Raw genomic sequence first — 16434 nt, 5'->3', positions numbered from 1 at the left:
TGGAATTATCTCATCCTATTGTGAGATGCTCCACCCAGGAGGGAGGAGCCAAGCATTCCCACCTGGATATAACTTGGCCTTGGAACTGCACAAGACAATCCCTGTCTACTGGGTTCTCAGAGGACAAGAGCTACCACTGGACCTTTAGCTGGAGACCAGACCTTCCACAGGATCACTGCTTCAACTGAACTACTTCACTTAGACTGCTACCACCATCCTAACAGGGTGTCAGGTTGTATCTGACTTTGTCAGTGTTTTTTCATGTATTATTGCATTTATTTTTAATTTTCCTATTAAATTGGAAGTCTGACTTGTGTTGTCCCACTGGTTTATTTTCAAACTAACACACTATTACCCCCTAGAAGAACAGGGGAAATGTAGAGGTCCTTCTCATGTGCTTCTGTACATAAGAGAAAAAATAAGTTTAAGGAGATAAAATACTGATCTCATTCAGTAAAGCAGCATTAACAGAATTAGTTTAGGGATTCCATTAACTGTAGTCATTATCTCCATAAATTTTAAAGACAGGCAGGTATTAAAAGCAAAAACACTGTAAAAAAAAAAAAAAAAGTGAAGAAAGGATAAATGTTAGGGGAGGAGAAACAAGGCAACCTTCTAAAAGGTCAGCAGGAGGGATAATAGGAAGAGAACAAGTGAGTGAATGTTATGTTTGATTTTGCGTCAGTAGACATGGAAGGAGAGTTGTATGAACTTTTCTGTGACTGCGGGGAGAAAACCCAGTGAGAAGTGTATGATATTTTCTGTGACTGTAGGGAGAAAACCCACTGAGAGGTGCTGTATGATCTTTTCTGTGACTGTAGGGAGAAAACATAGTGATGAACATAAATGAACAGAAGGAAAAGAAAAAAGAGCTCCAGCATGAAAGCTCACCAAAAATGTGAGGAGAGGGTAGTTTCCTTCCTAAAATATGGGTATGAACAAGTATACATCTTTTTATATACATGTACATAAATGCCCCACATACATTATATTTATTATATAGCATACAAAATATCATATATATATATGTATAATTAGTAAATATGCCCTGTCTCCTTGGGAAAGTAGCTTTGAATAATAAATACGGGTAAATTAGAGTTTGTTGTAGTAGATAGGATGGTGGAAGTCTTAGAGATATTGTCGGTGAGTTTGAATTTATTTTGGAGTATGAGAAGACTATTTGAAATCCTTCAGAATATGCATGCAATCAGTATTGTTGTCAAAAAGCTCCACTTCTGGGGAAAATATTTCCCCAATATGGTACTAACTTTGGCCAATATGCCATTTTGCAGAACCAGTCCCCTTGTTTAACCTTAATTGTGTTTTCAGGACTCTTTTAGCTTTCTCTTCTTGGGAAGGAAACAAAAATAACCCCAAAAAACCCAACCCAAACGATGGTAGCTTATTCTGGCTATAGTGAAACCTATTGAGAAAAGAGCTGACCTGCTGCTGAACTCAGATAACAAGCAGCTTATGCCTACCCCAGACAGCTCATGCCCTTTAGAGAAAGGAGACAGAAAGAGGCGGTTGCACTGACAATTTCACTGGCTATTCTACCTTCTCTTCATGAAACGAACACATTACCCAGTTCAAAATCCAGAGGCCTCAGAAACATGCAGGATAGTAGTGGGATTTCAAAAAGCAATGAGGAAGACAAGAAAATAGGATTTTAATTCATCAACTTGTATTTATATGAACTGTGCTGACCTCTTTCCACATTTTTTCCATTTCATACATTGTCAAAATTATTTCAAGTAAATGCAGTCTACTAACTTAGATGTATCTGAGCCTACTGTCATTTCTCATAAAAGAAAGAACAGAGATGTGTATGTTAGTGGATGGGAAGGCTGCAGTCACTGTGTCTTAAGTATAATAAGCAAATAGTCCTACCTTCCCAATCTAAGCATAAAACAACACTTTCCCATATGTATTGAGAAGCTGGTGGAGTTTTTTAAAAAGCACATGGCACTAGTAAGTGTTAGGTTAAATCTGATTTCTAGGTAGAGGAATTATTTATGATGTACTTCATCTAGCAGCAGAGGTGAACCCAAATTTCTTGTCTATGTAACATTTTTTTTTGAAGATTTTAGAAAACAAATCAATGAAAGCAGGGTGTTGTACAGCAGAAACATAATGAATGACTGAGGTATAAAAAATTTCTCTGGACCTGAAGGGTCTGTTCAGAAACTAACTTTTGGATAGGAAAAATACAAAAAAATAGAGGTGTCTTAAGTGCAAGCTCTGTGCTTTAATGACAAGTTATGTCTAAGGCTGAATATTTGAAACATTTTTAGCATTAATTCACAACAACAACTGCAAAAGATTCCGTCATAAAAAGGAGGACTTAAGAAGATTTCTGAAAATATTAAAACCACTTCATGGTACCTTTGTTCAAAATGAAATATTTAATTTCATTTTCACAAAATGTTTCCTTTCAAAATTACAAACCAAATTTTTATTTGATCAGATCTTTTTATCTTGCAAGAATATTTTAAGAGTCAGAAAAATTAAATTAAATATTTTCTCCACAGTTACCCAATGCAATTTAATTCAAAATGTAGTAGCTTTTTATAACAAATATTAGGGAAAAAAGTTCCAGCTCAAGAAATTCCCTATATTCCTGAATTATGTTTCAGCTACAGAATTAAAAATTATCTACTTAGCATTAACCCTGAATTTATTTAAAAATTCAGGTAGACACACATATACATTTTTTAACAAACTTTTTAAAAATATTTCTGAGTACGACAACATTAAGTGTATAAAAATTTAAGACTTCTGTTAATTAATGTGGCAGAGAACTTTTCTTGTTACAAATTGGGTAATTTTTGCTGCAGCTTTAGGAAAATGTGACCTCATTTTCATTTATGATATGCAAAATCCCAAGTATTTTATATTTGCGGAGCAGGGAGATTTAGAAGCTGAAAACTGGGTAAAAATTAGTATGTGATGGTTAAATGGTTAATGGTCATATGGTTAATATAATGTATTAACACCGTTGGGAGTTATAATGGTATTGTATTAAAGATTTAAGACTGCTATTATGATGAATATTGCTATTTCTGCTAATAAATAGGATTTCAATAGTTAATTTGATTTATTTTGGTTTACAGCTGCCTATAAAACTTGAATTTCAAATCAAAGGGGTTTAATTTTCTGGGTTTACATTCAGTCATGACATTTGCTTGTCTTTTGAAACCGTGTAATTTAAAACACAAATAAATTTGTGTTTAACTCTTTAAGGTTAAGAGCCTTCTATACTGTACTATCATGCTCAAGCCACAGGGCAAAAGGTCCAGTTGTGTCTGGTTTTGGCACCTGAATTAGAAAATTGCTCTTTAGTGGGAGCTCGCTGGAGCCTGTTCCCGGAACTAGAAAAAGATAGTGATTTGGTGTTGCAAAAATAAGAAGCAGAAGAGACACTGGAAGACTCCCAGCTTTAAAAAAAAATCAAACTAACAAGGAGACAAATTCAGATCTTTCTGAAGACCTTTCTGAAGAAACCCCCTCTTTCCAGAACTAAACCAAGGAAGTTGAAGATAAAAAATCATACAAGTGGTACCTATGAGTTGATTCATTAAGCTGTAATCTGCTGTTCAAGCTCTCTTTGTGTGACAGTGACTTGTGATGGAATACATAGCACAGATCCCATACTCCACTCTATTTGAGATGAAAGTTCCCCAAAACCCATTGAGATAGAAAGGTTCTATATTTGCTCCAAATACAGAGATGTAAACTGGGACAACAGCTAAGGCCAAACAGTATTTTAGCATGAGACAGAACTAGGGCAGAGGTTTTTCCTTCAGTTGTAAAAAAGCTGTGAAGAAAAAGCAGTTAATGGGAGACCATGAACATTTGTCTGTTCTGCTGAACAGTGCTGTACTTGACAAAATTTTCTCATTCTTTTTATCCATTCTAACCAAGGAAGGAAGAAGAACCATGCCATAAGGAAAAACAAACATTTCTTTTTAATGAATGAATTTTTTCATCGTTTAAATGTGCTAATCACCAAATAACCAGGGACATTATTTAGATAATTATTATAGACTTATGAAACAGCGGTTATTGAAAATGAACACTTAGCTGCTAAAATTAATTCTACAGCATTTGTTTCCTGCATTAACAAAACGTATTTCTTGCATTTGGTTTTCAGTATGCATTTACAGATACGGAATGTGGTCATTCATGGTGTATTCATATTCAATTAAGTACATGCTAAGAAAGAAGAGATATCACTCTGCCTGTAAAAATGGTAGCAAACAAAGAGGAGTTAAGAGGAATTTACGAAATTATTCAGTCACAATTTTATGCACATCTGGTACATAGCACAGAATTGAAACATTTTCCCCACAAAACTAAAGGCATTTATCAAGACAATCTGCCCAGGTTTACTATTTCAGAGGTTTTCTCATGGGATAGAAGCTGACGTGTGAGCAGATATTGATTCTAACATTACCACCTAGAAGTCTAAGAGTCTTTCAGGCTGGATGACGAACTAAGTTCTCAAGCAAAAATGGCGATGCAAACACATTATTCTGAATCAAAAATAGCCAGACACTTCAAACATCACCAAAATAAGGAAAATTGAAAGCTTGTGATGGAGTGCCTCCAAATTATAAAACAACAACAATACAGCTGGTAGCAGAAGCAGCAACACAGATGTATTAAGTCTGAGACTCTACTTACCAGATGAAAGGAAAAAGACTTCTGACCCCATAAGGAACTTACCATCTATAGAAGATTCATTGGTCTTAGACTTAGGAAGAGATACAAAACCTTTTAAAAAAAATGCTGCTCACATTTGAAATAGACACAAAAATAGTCTATAGAACTGGCAGGAAGAATGACAAATTATAGTTGAAATTTTACGTTTGGCGTATTTTCCAACTTACTGACCAGCTTTTGCCGCAAAACAACTTCAATGTATTTTTCTTTGGAAAATACATCAGCAGTTTTACAAAAACCCAGGTCTCCCAAGCCATACCAACAACAGTGAGCTACATCTTATGCCTTAAGAGAGTTCAACTTCGCCTGGATCACTGGTAAGAATTACTGAATATAAATACACCTTTCTTTAATACATGAATTTATTTTTTCTTTTTTTTTTTAACCGCTGATTGCAAGCCTTAGTGCATAAGTTATCTCTCTGCAGAAAGTTAGCCAGCTTCAACTGCGAAATAAAGGAAATGTGGAGTTAGATCTGAACTAACTTGAAGCTGCAATTGTCACTATATATGTCCTATATAAATACCGTCTATTTCACTTTCCTCCCATAGCTCTAAACAGGTAGTGTTTAAAGTGTATTTGCCATTTATAGAAACCTCTGCTGGATTTTTTATTCCCTTGTGGACATTATGCTCAGTAAGACAGAGAAAACTTGGTTTCAATATTTAAATATTAAATACTCTGTTTTACTATTTGACACTAATAGAATCATTTATCTAGAAACGAAGGAGCTGGTTAAGACTGAAAACACTGGATTATGAGTCACACACCAGGCATACATTAGGAGTTACTTATTCCAGTTTCTTTTCGAGTTAACGATTTTTAGATTTCTAGTGATTCAGCTTGTAGGCTTACAAGCAATGTAGCTCAAAAACAGGTGTCTTCCCTCAATTAAAAAATGTCTATTTTTTATCTACATCATAAATGCAAATACAATTATGTGTATTTGCATATACATATAGTATATCGTTAAGCCACACACTCTTATTAAGGTAATCTGTTTTGGTTTATTTGCCTTTTTTTTAGCTTTTGGGGTTTTTTTGGTGGAAGAGTCATTGAACAGTGCTGAACTCACTCAACTGCAATACGATGAAGGCTGGCTATGGAAACTTCTCACAACTTGTATGTTTGAACCTCCTATCAAAGGGCTTCCAAAGAAATGACCATGAAATCATTCACAAAATGTTTCTTAGTTTTAGTAGGTTGATAAACATACAGAGGTGAACACTCCACATATTCTCACCTTTCAGCATTTTTCAATTCCGTTGCTATAAAAAGATATGTGATCTATAAAGAAAACAGGGATAGGATAAGGCAGAATAAGCTCAAACATACAAATAAAATCTTCTAGCAATCCTTCAAAGATTCAGAGAAATAGTTCTTCCTTTTGTACACATGTATGAACACATCTTTTTTTCCCATTTCTAAACATTTTCTGAAATCAAAGGGTCTATAATTTTTCAAAGCATATTGGGGCTTTTCAGTAAAACTTGGGCAGCACATAAAGAAAACAACCAAAACAGCAGAAAAGAAATATCCTTTACTGAGCTAATTACTATTCTTTATACAACCAAATGAGGTCTGAAATTTTCTAATTACGTAGTGAATATATGAATATTTCCTCTGGCATATGGGATTTAAGGAGTGAGTTTGAGAAGATATGAAAGGAAATGAGGACCTTGAGAGATCAAGTATGAAATCATCTTGATTCCATTGCAATAATTTGTCAGCTGCTCTCTGATTAAAATGAAAGCAAATACTCAGGCTCCTTTTTTTTATTATAATACTTACTATGACACTTATAAGAAAATCTTATAATGAAGGTCAAAACTTTGTGTGGTGACTTATTATTGAGCTAATTTATTAGCTATTTACTAGGATTTCTTTTTTTGTTATTGTTGGTAGAAACAGCAATTTTTGTTGCAAGAAGTTGGAAGCAATTTAGCTTATAAAGCAAAATTATGTCGTAAAAATTTATGTGAGAGCCTAAAATAATGAATCTCCAGAGTAAAACAAAAAACTTGTTCTGAGCATAAGGGGAGAAAGGAATATGAGGTATGTATGCTTATTTCTACAGAGTGTGTAGAACTTTTTGCTAGAGTGTTTTAGTTATTTAGTGGTGTTCACCTACCAAGTCTCAAGAATCCCATGGGATAGGATGATCTGGGTGCCAGTTTACATATTCAAGGAAAAGCAGGGCCAAGCATTGGTCTTGGCTGAGCAGCAGCATTTGTTTAATTCCTTGCCAGTCATAGGCAATGTTTTGGGAATCAGCCTCTTCTCCCAGGAAACCAGAGGCAGGACAGCAGGGCATCGCCTCAAGCTGTGCCGGGGGGGTTCAGGTTAAACATCACAGGAAGAATTTCTTCACTGAAAGGGATTTTAAGCATGAGAAATGTTCAAGTGAATTTAGGCACTTAGGTTTAGTTGGCCTGGTGGTGTCTGGTCAATCTTTTCCTACCTTAATGATTCTATGAATCTGTGATTCTAAGTATGTTGTTTCCTGCAAATTGCTGTTCCTGACTCTTCCTAATGTTTCCATTGACTCTGAAGGGCAAGACAAAACAACTTCACATTTCCCTTTTTATCCCTCCCCCAATAAATACAACTTCCTAGCAGAAAGTTATACCAAATAATTTGAAGTGCTTCTTTGCAATGTAGTAAATCATACACATGCATGAACATATGTTAGAAAGAAAACAGGCAGTTTTCTCCACTGTGTCCAGGTATAACAAGCAGAGCAACAGCAAGATATTGTCCTCATGGCCTCCTGCATAGTAGTAGTACTTCACGAGTCTACACTGACCTGATTTTTCCAAAGTTGACAGAAGTGTGAAAGAGCGCGGAAAGAAGAGGAAATTGGCTGTGCACATATGTAAAGTAAGCATGGCTCACCTATTTTTCCTGTATAGCAATGTATAAGTTCTCAGCTCTAGCCCATGTCATGAAGCACTCTGGAGTCTCCCATCTTGCAAGACAGCTGAACACAAGGTGCATTTCTCTATCGATAAAAATCTGTAGCAAAACAACTGTGCAGCTGGAGGTATTCACACTGCTAGCATACTCCTTTGTGGGAAAAGCTGGGTTTGAAACCCAAAAGACTAAATCCTGCCAGACAGTCCATATAGATTCCTTACACACTTTAAAAACTGTTTGAAAGGAAAAACCTGTGTTCCAATATTGTGCAAAAGAGGATTAGTGTTTTTGGTTTTTTGTCTGCTAGTTTGTTTTCTTGGATTTATTATTTTTTAAAGGAAATAGGGGAAATTACCTGTGTCAACTGCTTTGCTAGCACAGACTGGCTTTTTTCAAATCATATTGATGGCAGCCTATTAAGACTCTAATAGAACCCTGGTGCTTTTATCCAACACTTAGGTCTCATTTCAAAAAAGAGCAGAAAAGATAAAAGACCAGAGTTCATGTACAGGTCAATCTCTTAATATATCATTTGATGTTTTAAATCACTCCATTTGCACTTCTATAGCTCGATTTGCTGGCAATCTGAACTCTATAATGTATTTAACAGTGCATCTCCTACTGTTCTCACTAAGGCACATGTGTAGGGCAAGCTGATCTGAATGATTTTGCCCTTTTCCACCAGCACCATATCAAGTGGACAGAGTGACTGATCTGTAGCAGGTCATTTTGAAACTTAGGCCATTAAAGATTTGTTAGGCAATTTTATTCTAGGCAGAATGGCCCCCACAGTGTTTGGGAAGACTGTGAAATCTTATACTCTTGTAAAATTCCATAAAATGTTTCACAGTATTAAATGTATAATAATAAAAATGTGCTTGAAGAATAGGACAAATCAAAGAGATAATGAGCCAAAATAAATTTGCAAGACTATTTTACATATCAAAAAGTAATAAGACTGTGCAGTTCAGGTAATTTTATTTGCTCTTTTCAAATGTTTTTTACACAGGATTTTAAATCGTTTGTGGAAGCGCATCCCAAAAATTGCTTTTAAATGGCATTTTTAATTATCATCATATCCCATCAAGGTAAAGTATCTAGGGAACATCCATTATCCAAAATTTTATTTATTATTTGTTTGCAAGATTTTCTAAAGCATGCAGTCCAAGCAATGAGTAAAACACCCAAAGCTTTTGAGTGCATCAACAGAGGTGTGCATATTACTTTTTCATATAAAACCCCTGAAATTATTTCCTTAGGATTTTTCTTTTTGAAAAATGTCAAATAAAAAGCATTGCCCCTTTACCAGGAAATATGCAGCAGATCTTCAAAGACCTTCACTGATTCACACAATTTAAATGACAATAAAACTTGTATTCTTTTTGTGTTTATAAGTTGTGTTGACAAGCACTTCCTTTTTTCCTGAGTCAACTATCACTATACAGTTATTCTTTTCTACATCTTGCTATTTAACCCAGGCAGGCAAAGCCACTTAATAATTTCCTTAGATCTATTCTGCAGTTGTCTAGTTTTGGAATTTTGGTGAAAAGTGTTTGGAGTTTTAAATTGAAAACACTCTTTAATTACTACTCTCTTGAAAATATATATTTGACAAGACTTTTTTTTTCACATTTTTTTCTCCTTCTTCTCTTTACTATAGCCTCAGTAAACATTGGCCAAATACCGTTCTGCTCCACAGTTCTTTGGAGAAACTTGCAGCTTAAACAGACTGAAAGACCATATAAACCAGTAAGGAAGTGTGCTGTCCCTCCAGCTAAAGCAGATATTAAAGAGTGTGATCTCTTCAGCATGAACGTATTTGAAGCACATGTACAGAAGTGTATCTATTTCTAATAATCAATGCTGCTCCAGGCTCCTTTTAAGTCATTGTTACTTTATGTGACTCTTGCCTTGTGTCATAGTTACCTCTACTAGGTGCCATGATGCCAAATCCATTCAGCATTCACAGGAACTGAACCAAGAACAGAAATTGTTTCTCTGGGGAACTTCTGAAGTTTTCAGAATCGTCTTTGCTTCTTAGTGGAACAGAGGCATTTTGAGCATTTTAGTTAAAACAGTGTTTGGCAGGGTACCATTTTCCAGAAAACAGAGCATTGTCAGAAAAAAATGTCCTCCTCAGCATTCAGGGTGACTTTGTCAAAAGTTGCCAGTTCAAGTCCGTGGGCTGCCTGATCAGCTGCAGAAATTTTTCATTTCACATCAACAGAACAAAGCTTTCAGCTACATCTCACTTTTCTAAATCAGAATTTATCTACGTAATGAAAGCCAGAGTTTGCTTTCTCTGTTTTTCCACCTTCTTCTGGTTTGGTGGAGCTCCTTATTTGATACAAGGACAAGGTGATTGGGAATGGTCTGGATGGATTTGCTAGGCATAAATCATGCAAATATTACCTGATTGCCTTATGCGCTAAAATGACTATATCTGTGGGCAAAGAGAGCATCAGGAATGTCTTCCATATCCTTCAGCCAGGCTTTTGACACTGGGGCCTTGGGAGCTGGGCAGGAGCCAGCAGTGAACCGTGGCATCAGAGATGGCCATGGTCATCCAGGGCTGTGTCAGCAGGAGCACTGCCAAGGGCTCAGGGCAGGGCTTGTGGCCTCTGCCCAGAACTCACTGTCAGACCACATGGGGATGCCTGGCTACCTTAAAAGTGGAAAGACACCAAAAACCTGGAGTGAGTTCATCCCCACAACCCTGAGGGATTGAAGGTGTCCTGGGAGCACTGTCCCAGAGCCTTAGGCAGTGGGGCTTGTCCAGCCTGGAGCAAAGACAACTTCAGGGGGACACCATGGACACTCCAGTGCCTACTGGCAGGGGATGTAGAGGGGCAGATGGGCTTTTCTGAGCTGTGAGTGGCATGGCAAGGTACAGCAGGCATGAACTGAAGTGAGAAGTTCAGGCTGGGTGCTGAAGCCTTTCTCCATGAGGACAGGCAGGGCAGAGAGCAGGCAGAGACAGATTGCCCAGGTATGGCAGGCTCTGCTTCATGAAGGGTTTCAATGCCCATCTGGGCAAAGTCCCAAGCAACCTGGTCTGACCTCACAGCTGGCTCTTCTTGGAGCATGGGTGCATGAGGGACATCCTGATGTACCTTTCAGCCTGAAAATATTTGATATTTTAATAAAATAAAATTTTACAGAAAAAGTGTTCTGGTCTGATTTAGTAGTAAATCTTCCAGGTTTCCCCAAAAGAAAGCTCATCCAATATCTGTGCTCCCAAAAGCTGACACAGACTTTTAAAGGTTCTAAAGGACTGCTGGCAATATCTTGGCTATTCTACTAATGAATTATGATAATTTCTTAATTAAAATATCACCAGAACAGACTCAGAGGATACACTGACATATGAATTTTTCAGTGCATTATAATTTGATTACTTAATATTATTTAAAAGTCAAAATCATAAGCATAAGAAGCTAAAATTAACAAGGTTGATTCCATGCTGAAGCTAATTTTATGTAATGTGAGTAATTGATTTGATACTTATATGGATAAGGGACTGGAGAGATTTATGGGAAATACATCATGCCAAAAAAGCTTCCTTCTTTGCCATCCATCCACCCAGTACTGTGCTAGCCCATTGCTGAAAAGAGCAAGTACTCATATCTCTATCAAACTGTTACTTTCCACAAGTTTTTAATCTTGTTTCATTCCTGTTCATTTTGACACTACAGAAATTAATGGAGCATTTCATCAGTTCCAGGTTTTGGGATTTCAGTGACCACTGAGAAAATGTCTTTATTTACTGAAACATTTCCTCACAAGTTGTTAAAGAGTAGCACAGAGGTACAGCACTCTCTCCCTGAAAATATTTGGTCATAAAAGTGTATTTAGAGACGTCTGCATGCCCTGTGAAACATACCTTGCCTTCATGAGAGCACTTCCCTTAAACAAGGCTGAGGCACAGCTTTTTCAACAAAAAGAAATAAAGTATTTCATGACAGAATAAGTCTAAGGAAGATTCTCCAATATGAATAGAGTCTATTTTTAAATTACTAGAGAATCATTTTGCTGCCACTTTAAGTATGCTTTGTCTGAGATGTCAGAAGGAAATAAGAGCAGAGGCTGTTGTGTGGGAAAGTCATGGAAACAATCCAACAGCTCCCATCAAACCTGTATTTTTACAGCAAGACTTTCTACACTTGATCTCCAGGGTGGAGGTGCCCTAACTCTCTTTATTTACTTGGAAAATATTGGAGGACTCCAATACCATCTCAATATCTCAAGGCGAAACTACATGATCATGAACTTCACCTAACAAAAGTCTAGCTTGGATCAAAAAGAAAAAAATACAAAGCCCAAAACTGTTAGACACCATGTTTTAATTTACAGTGCTATTCATCTGCCAATTCTGTATCTGTCAGGAGATCTGTTAACACATTAAAACTCAGACTGCATAGAAGCAATGGAAAACCAAATCTCTTTTTATCAGGTGTCAGGAGATAGAAGTTTTTTTTCTAACAGGCAGAATTTGTCTCTAAAGAAAATCATTAAGAGATTGAGAAATGATTGCTGGATACAGGTTATTTCATTTCTGTTTTAAAAGCCAAATCCTGGATGAGAGAGTCAAAAAGTCAGAAAATAAGGTATTCAAGAGGTTTCTCAAGACCAAAGAAATTCTGAGAATAGCTGAGACTGGTGCTCTAAACAGAGATGATGCAGTTGACCTAGCAAAATAATTTTACTTGAAGTTCATCACTGTGGACCTTGGAATCAGGCATAGAATAATGACCTTTTAGAGGTTTGAATTCTTAAATGGAAAGTAAATAAGAAAAAAGTAAATATGTATATATACAGCTGCATGGAAAAACTTGTCTACTTTTGGGTCGTTTACATATTGCATAACCTTGCCAAGCTATTAAGCAGCAAGATAGCTTCTAGATCATACATTATTTCCCTCCACTGCTTCAATGACAAATAAAGGAAGGTAAATCACCTTGCTTACCACATGCCTGAGGCAAAGCTTAATCTAAAATATTTCAAAGCTAATAAAACGTGAGTTAGCAGAGAAAAATGTAGAATTTAACCTCAGTGGGAAAACAAGGTCTAATTCCTTCACACGTACAGGACTGTGATTAGCTTTCCACACTTAAACAGGATTTGCAGTGTAACAGAGCTCCCCACATGCAGAGAATTAAATGCAAACATACACACTTGCCAGCTTAAGGCCTGCAACACTCTTGCCCAATTCCTGAATCATGTTTTTTCTAAGTCTGCTCCTCAGAAGCCAGCAAGAAAATATTGAAGAGCTGTTAAAAAAAAAAATTCCCATCTTCAACTACTATTTAGACAGCTGATGCATATATGAAAAGATGCTTACAGGAAAGTTAATTAAGTTGTACAATTAGTAAATTGATTTTCCATTCATACATTACATGCATAAAGTGATTTTCTGCAGTGAAATGGCAACCAAATTAGTTCTTTCTAGTAGATTTTATTGAAGCATTTAAATTTATACTTTTAATTATTGTCACATTTTCTTCTTTTCTTGATTGCTAAAATTAAACTTCTTAAATTTGTCCATTGGAAAAAGCTAAAAAATTTTTTTATCTAAATTTCTCACCTTTGATTTATTGGTAAAAATTTAACTTAAAATTTCCATTAAAAAAAATTAAAAATCAAAACACAGCTTGTGTGATTGTTAATATGCTCTTTTATTACTTTTATAAGCAAACACTATGTCTGTGTATAACCATATTGGGGTGGGGGGAAAAGGTATTAAAAAGGTAATATCCAAGTAGTAGAGAGGAACAGAGATAAAATCTACTTGCCTGCAGTTCAAACTTTATTACGCATTTCCTCTCTAGCATCCTATTTCACTTTAGAATTTTTCCATACTTATATTTACTATTCTTGTTATCAACTAACAACTCTGTTTATTGAACATTTTCCATTAATTCAACATTCTAGGCATATGCAGAAATCATATGAAATATATGGGATGTTGAAAAGATGGAGATTTCATGCATATATTAGGTCAGGTGTAGCTATTTTCCCAAATAAACAAACAAAACCATCCCAACTTTCATGAATATAACACTCGCTGAAATGCTTCCTTACAATACTCTTTTTCTTTCTAGTCCTGTGAATAGCATTCACAGCAGTAGCACTATTGTTGTGCAAACAAAAATGAAACTATACTGAAATATAAAAAATTCCCAAGGAAATCCAGTAAGATTTATTGAACTGACCTGCTACTTTGAAACAGGCTGAGGAGCTCTAACTCTACCTCTCCATCACACCATTGTGCACTCCACTGTGTAAAATTTTGGATCTTTTTTCCTTTTCCATGGAGTATATGAAAGAGATCTGCAACACCAACCCCCAGCTTTTCTTTAGATCCACTGGCTTCAAATGAGTGCTGAATGCAGCACTCCAAGTGGAGTCTCACAACAGAGAGAGGGGCAGAATCCCCTCCCTTGGCCTGCTGGTCACACCTCTTTTGATGCAGCCCAGGATACAATGGACTTTCTGGAGTGCCACTGCACATTGCCAGGTCATACTCCCCCTGCACCAAGTTCTCCAGGCTGCTCTCCATCGATTTATTCATGCAGGCTGTATTGATACTGGGGTTTACCCTGCACTTGGTCTGTTTGAACTTCACGAGATTCAAACAGGCTCACACCTCAAGCCTGTCAAGGTCTCCCTGGACGCATGCATTCTCTTCAGTGTGTTCACAGCACCACTCAGTTTGGTAAATCCACAAACTAGCTGAGGGCGCACTCAATCCCACTCTCCGTGTCATTAATAAAGATACTGAACAGTTCTGGTCCCAGCATTGACCCCTAAGGCACTCTGCTTGTTATTGGTCTCCATATGGACACTGAGCCGTTGACTGCATTTTGTTGGATGTGGCCATCCAGGCAATACCTTATCCATAAAATAGCTCATTCATCAGAATCTCCCCAGTTCAGTGACAAGGGTGCTGTGCTGGACCATGTCAATTGCCTTACACAAGTCAAGGTACACTTGATTTGAACTTGTAGCTAAGAATACGATTTTTGCCACTAAACAAAAGAAAACCCACAAAATAAACTCTATTTCCTCAAAACTGAGGAAATAAACTCACTTTACACTTAAGTTATCTCAGTGCTTTCATCCCACTAAATAATGTGGTAATCAGTTAAGGATGACAAATAAAACATGAAGCAAATGTTTATTCTGAATGAAGACTCTCGCCCTCTCTCTTTAGCTGAGTGCACACTCAGTCAGCTGTAATTCCCAAAGGCATCAGAAAGAGTCAAAGCATGTTTATTAGATCACGCTGTTGAAGAAAAGAAAGTGCTTTAAGGTAGGCTGACAAGACCCACATAAAGAAATGTGGAGACACTTTTCTAGGACACTGCAGCAGGCTTATTCTCCTTTAAAATTGATTCACATCAAATTTTTCTAGCCTTTCAAGGCTGCAATCAGGTCCTACACATGGAAGGGACAGAAAAAGAACAACTAGGTTAAAAAGGTCACCCAAACTTTTAGCCATCAATCAAACATAAGCTAAATTCAAAACTAGTGTTTTTCATTTAATTCTAAACATTGATTGAGTAAATAGAGATACAATACATGGTTCAGCAACAGATATGAAAGAACACTGACCCTACACTTCACTGACGTTTCATGTTTCTGACACATCTCAGTGCATCTGTTACCATCAATTAGTTCTTCACTAAGTCTTTCAAAAGCTCACATCTCTGCTCTGGTTGTTTTGTCACACACCCCTCCCCTTTTTTCACCTTTGCTTTATTTCTTCCACAGTACCAGTGTGATATGCCATGCTATCCTGATTAGATTATCCTTTCTAGATTTCCTATCAGTGGAGAAGCAAACTACTGTTTTACACTGCTGGTGCCTTCATACTTTGAGCCTCAGCAGCACAAAAGTGATGCTCTGCTTCCTTGTAGAACTGCAACTTGTCAGGTTGGGAATTCCATTATTGATCCATGAATTTTGAAATACACTTGCAGTCCTCCCAGTTGCAATAATTGTAAGTGTGACTTTTAGTAAGTTAGTATTTATCTCTAAAGTAACCTCCATTAAGTGGAAATTCCCTACTTTCTAAGCACTTTAAATATTCTCCTAGCATTTTTACATCTAAAAGAGTAGTTTGTTTTTTATCCTGAGCTTTCAGCATAAAGTGTTTTCTATTCCCCAAATAAAATAATAAACATAAACTCATAAGGGTTTACATATCTTAATTTTTTACCTTTTTTTCCCCCCAGAATAATGTTTTATTTACAAAGACAATGTTTTCCTGGATTTATATTCCTTCCTCATAAATCAGTACCCTACTGACTTTGCACTTTCACAAATTTCAGGCAAAGACAACAGATAACAAGGGGCTTTGTAGAAAAAGCAAAAGTTCACAATTTTTTTTTTAAATTAGAGGGACAGCATTCCATTAAGCATCTTGAATTTTATGGATACTAGTGTACTGTAAGATGTTTTTCTTACCACTGATAATTTACATTGTATTTACATAAGGAGGACAGCAAAACAGTTTTTGTTACTTGTAAAGGGAGTAAGCTTTATTTTGTACCTTTTATTGTCATGAGAAGTACATATCTTAGGTTCTCTAACACTAGTACAAACAAAATAAACTAAAATGAAAACCCAGCCTCAACACAGGAGAATGTTATCTGTTTTCTCTCTGTAACCATCCTGTCACACAACGTAAATGAGATTGACTATGTCTAATAGCACCATTATGGCTGTTGAGAGTCTGGTAAGAAGCTTTGAAGAAAATTTCTGCCTCGTCTTTTTTTTTTTTTTGGCCCT

At 36.4% G+C, this 16434-nt stretch overlaps 1 protein-coding gene across 1 annotated transcript in view; it reads right to left on the bottom strand.

The window, feature by feature from the left end:
- The window catches only part of NALF1 (NALCN channel auxiliary factor 1), a 443768-nt gene that overhangs the window by 268809 nt on the left and 158525 nt on the right, over positions 1 to 16434 (bottom strand). The gene's annotated exons all lie outside the window — the stretch shown is intronic.

Source organism: Lichenostomus cassidix, chromosome 1 (genome assembly GCF_008360975.1).
Source record: "Lichenostomus cassidix isolate B80296 chromosome 1, HeHo_3.0, whole genome shotgun sequence".
In the NCBI taxonomy this organism is placed as follows: Eukaryota; Metazoa; Chordata; class Aves; order Passeriformes; family Meliphagidae; genus Lichenostomus; species Lichenostomus cassidix.
The sequence above is the reverse complement of the archived record's forward strand: the minus strand, read 5'-3'. Positions and strand labels throughout refer to the sequence as shown.